Source organism: Gossypium arboreum, chromosome 8 (assembly GCF_025698485.1).
Source record: "Gossypium arboreum isolate Shixiya-1 chromosome 8, ASM2569848v2, whole genome shotgun sequence".
Classification (NCBI taxonomy): Eukaryota; Viridiplantae; Streptophyta; class Magnoliopsida; order Malvales; family Malvaceae; genus Gossypium; species Gossypium arboreum.
The window spans coordinates 48,138,382-48,143,102 of NC_069077.1; the positions used below are offsets into that span (position 1 = coordinate 48,138,382).

A 4,721-nucleotide genomic window follows, 5' to 3' on the forward strand; every position below is an offset into this window, starting at 1 on the left:
TTAAATATCTATATGTGGATTTGTAAAACAACATGGGAAATTTCTAGAGGCAAAAAAACCTAAGAAAGCATAGGATCCACTGATAATACTCTAAAATGACATAATTTTCTGAGTTAATTACATATATATTTTGGGTATGATCCTACTAATTTGAGCTATTTATGGTTTTTTTATCTTGTAGAAACTAAATTGAAGACAAAAGGAAATTTGGGGCCAAAAATCGTGAATTTAAAGACAGAATGAGTCAGCATGTGAAATAGGGAAGAAGTGGTGCCGAAAATACAAAGTGTGGAAGACTTGAGGCAAAATTTCAAAGAAGAGATTTATGTACATAAAACTTTGTTTAGATTTAAATTCTATTTTTAGTATTATTGTTAGGATTATTATTAGGATTATTATGATATTGCTTAGATTTAGTTTTAATTATATCTCTTAAATATTATCATCTAGAGTTTAGAGAGGAACCATGTAACACCTTGGAGTTTGGGCTTAGAAGTTTGAAGGTTTGTGGTTAGGTTCAGTTAGTAGGTTGAGAAATTGGGTTTTCTTTCCTGCCTTAGTGTCAGAGTGAGCCTTCTAGTTCAGCGGCTAGGTATTTGGTAGCTTAGCCTTTAGTCTGGTGTTTGAGTCCACGTGTGTGCAATGTGGGGGTTTTCTTAAAAAATATTTTTGTTTAATTTTTGGAATATATTTTGTGAGAGTAATAAAATAAATTAAATAGATAAAATTTCATAAAATTCCTCTTATTTGGCATATTCGTTTCACGTTAGTTTTGGTTTCCCCCAAAAAACTCTCCCACTTCTTTTATGCATTCTCACGTTTCTCTCCCTCTTTCTTTGACTATTTACTTTTCTTATTTTTGTCAGTTCCTTCTTTATTTTCTTTTTTCCTCTATTATTTTTTCCTTTTTTTCCTTCTGTTCTATTCTGATTATTTTTTGTTGTCTTTAGTTATTGTTTTATAATTCTATCAACAAGGGTTTCTAGGTAAGAGTAGCTTGAGTTGGATTGATTTGTTTTTCGTCTAAACTGGTATTGAAACTTTAAGTTCTAATGGTTTTTTTTAATGTGCGAGTTGTTTTGAAGTTTAGATTGGGGCTATTGTGGTGCTTTAATTGCAAATTCAAACGTGTGTTCGGAAACCCTTCTGTACCCTTATTGAATTGTTGTTTGGATTCTACGAAATTCGACAATTTTTGTGTGTTTCTAAAATTGACTAATCTAAGTGTTGTTTTGCTATTTAATTGAAAGAAATTTTGTGTATTTTGGTATAATTCCGAATTACCTAAGGTTGGAGTATGTTTCTAATCTGTTTTGCATCCAGTTTGCATTTGAACATATATTGATTTGTCTGAATAAAATATTACTGTGTGTGCTAATCAATACGTGTGGTTGTGTCTGACTTCTGGCGCAAGTTTTCTTTTAGTATACACAGTCTGTGTACCTTAACTTGAAATGTTTGTATTTGATACTTTGTCTTTTGATATTTGCTTACATTTCAAACTCACATTGAGCTCATGTAGCTCACCCTCTTAGTTTTCCCTTTTTAGGTACTCTCGTGTTTTAAAGCCTAGACTTGGGATGTCGGAGGTCTCAGAATTGTTTCATTTTAAGTCAAGCTATTAAAATGTTTCTTCATTTTTAAAATTTGTGAACGGTTTTCTACTATAAATATTTATAGGGACTGTGGTACAATTTTAGTTTGGGTTTCCGTAAATTACTTTTGGACTGAATTTTAGAAACTGCGAATCTCCATTTCGAGTGTTTTTTTTTAACGTAACTTAAATTTCATTTTTTTAAATCCTAAATGGTTAAACGGTTTTGTTTGAATCAAGCAAACTGCACTTGAAATACAACTTTCACAATTTGTTTTGTGAAAATGTTTTTAGATCACTTTGGTGGTCAATGTGACCTTGATAAGTCATGACTTATACATATTTTATCCCATGCTTAAGCACATTTTTTGATGAATTATCATTAGATTTATGGAATTTGATGCTCCTAATCCTTTAATTTAATGTTTTATACTTAGGTGAGCATAGGAGATAAAAAGAGCGAGAAACGGGCCAAAAACGGAGAAAATGGGTCAACGTGGGAAATCAACATGGCTTCGACTTCCCCACACAAGTAGACCATACGCCCGTGGGAAATCAAAGGGGCGTGTCACACGGCTGTGTCCCTGTCGAGCCCAAGTCTAGTTCTATTTGAAAAAGGCCACTTTTGAAGGTTTAGAAGCATTCTAAAGCCTATATAAACACCCTAGAAGGGCACCTAGAAGACACACGGAGTAGGAGGCAAGGAATTACTCGAAGAAAGCCGATTGATCCATCTCAGAAGCTGGATTCTCCTTCAAGACTGAAGATCTCCCTTCAATTTCCTTCAGGGCTTTTTGGGTTTTCTTTATGTTTTGTTATCATTATTCTTCTGAGATGTTTTATTTTATACATATGAACTAAATCCTATAAATACCTAAGGGGGATGAAACCTAAGATGGATCTTGTTATTATTTTCTGAATTATATGATAAATACTTGATTTGTTCTTAATTCTTGCTTTAATATTCCAGGATATTGATTCAAGTATTGATGTGCGTATTCAGAGGAGCAAAAGTCCCTGTCTAAGAGTAGATCTAGCATAATCAAGTGGAGTTGATTGCACCCTTAGACATAGGGAGACATAAAAATGCTGGATTAGGGTCAAACCTAATAAGGGAATCCATAGATCGAGTTAATGCAACACTATGGGTTTTAATTAGAAAGAGATTTCAATTAATCAACCTAGGTTTAGACATTGTTAGTCTCGAGAGAGATAATAATATAAATTAGGGATTTCTACGGATCGAGTCAAATGAATAAATCGTCTAATTCAGAGTCAATTAACAAGTGAAGTCTAGGTGGATTCTTCCTTGGGTATTGTCTAAATCAATCAGTTTTTCCAAAAGTATTTCCCCAATTTACTTCATGTGCATTCTTTGTTTAGTTAATTAGTTTAGATAAAGCAAATCCCCTTATTTTTAGGCTAGATAATAAAAGGATGGTTAATACTAGTACTTTTAGTTCCTGTGGGTTCGACATTCCAGTCTTGCTATAAGCTATATACTGTTCGATAGGTGTGCTTGCCTTTATCGTGATAATTGTTAGTTTTCAAGTACGATCAATCATAAATATAAAACTTATCACACACATCAAGTTTTTGGCGCCATTGCCGGGGTCATCTAAGATATTAGGAACACTTCATTTTTATTACTTTGCCATTTATTTTTATTGCAATTTAAATTTATTTTTTTCTTAAATTATTAACTTTTTGTTTTATTTGCTTCTGGCAGGTTTTTATAGTTTATGACTAGAAGAAACCCGTCAGGACCTCTACTTTTTTATAGTGAAATCGAAAGCACAGCTCGCAGAAACCAAAGAGAAATAAGGTGAAGCTTATGATACATAGAAGAAGGGGAAGAGGACAATCAGAATAATCAACTACCTCCTATGGTTGCCGCAAATCCAATAAATCAAAATCCTGCTCCTCGTACTATGTATGATTGTGCGAAACCTACTTTAACAGAAGCTAAATTGAGTATAGCTAGACCTGCTATTGCTGCAAATAATTTTAAACTGAAACCTAACACGATTCAAATGATACAACAGTTTGTTCAGTTTGATGGTTTGCAGGACGAGGATCCAAACACTCATTTGGTGAATTTTCTAGAGTTTTGCGACACTTTTAAGATCAATGGCATTTCTGACGACACCATACGCCTTCAGTTGTTTCCATTCTCATTAAGGAACAAAGCTAAACAACAGTTGAAGTCGTTACCACGAGGGTCAATCACAACTTGGGAACAAATTATCGAAAAAATTTACTAAAATATTTTCCGCCGGCTAAAATAGTTAAACTAAGGAATGATATCTCTTCTGTTGTGCAGATGGATCTAGAAACCTTGTATGATGCATGGGAGAGATACAAGGACCTATTAAGAAGGTTCCCTCACCATAGGTTACCTCTATGGCTGCAGGTTCAGACTTTTTACAACGGTGTGAACCCCTCAACAAGACAACTCATCGATACAGCCGCCGGTGGAACTTTAAACAAAAAAACACCTGAAGAGGCTTATGAATTTATTGAAGAGATGTCACTGAATAACTATTAGTGGGAAGTCATGAGAACAAAGCCAATAAAAGCAGCCAGTGTTTTCAACCTCGACGCGGTTACTATGCTATCTAACTAGGTAGAACTATTAAATAAAAAGATTGACGGTTTGTATGGTTCTACTCAGGTACATCCAGTAATAAGGTGCGATTCAAATGGAGGAGGAGTACACACAGAATATCAATCCTTCAATCCTAGCACCGAGGAGGAACAAGTTCAATATATGGGTAATAATAATTCTAGATCTCAAAATAACCCATACAGTAACACTTATAATGCAGGTTGGAGGAACCATCCCAACTTCTCATGGGGTGTCCAGGGAAATCAAAGGCCACAACATCCCCCAGGTTTTCAACAACCACCTTACCAGCAGGAAAAGAAGCCAAACCTTGAGGAGATGCTAACAAAATTCATCTCGATGTCAGAATACCAAAACCACACTTAAGAATCAACAAGTGTCGATCCAAGGGCTCGAAACTCAGATAGGCCAGCTTGCTAAATTAATTTCTGAATGACCACAAGGCAGCTTGCCGAGTAACATTGAATCTAACCTAAGGAAACAACTTAATGCAATTATCAT

General features: G+C 34.6%; 1 non-coding gene across 1 annotated transcript; it reads right to left on the bottom strand.

Annotated features, from left to right (window-relative positions):
• Positions 1 to 3,884: 3,884 nt before the first annotated feature.
• On the bottom strand, positions 3,885 to 3,991 carry LOC128279930 (small nucleolar RNA R71). The gene has a single exon (XR_008270115.1). It is a non-coding gene; the product is annotated as a small nucleolar RNA R71 (small nucleolar RNA).
• Positions 3,992 to 4,721: the final 730 nt, after the last annotated feature.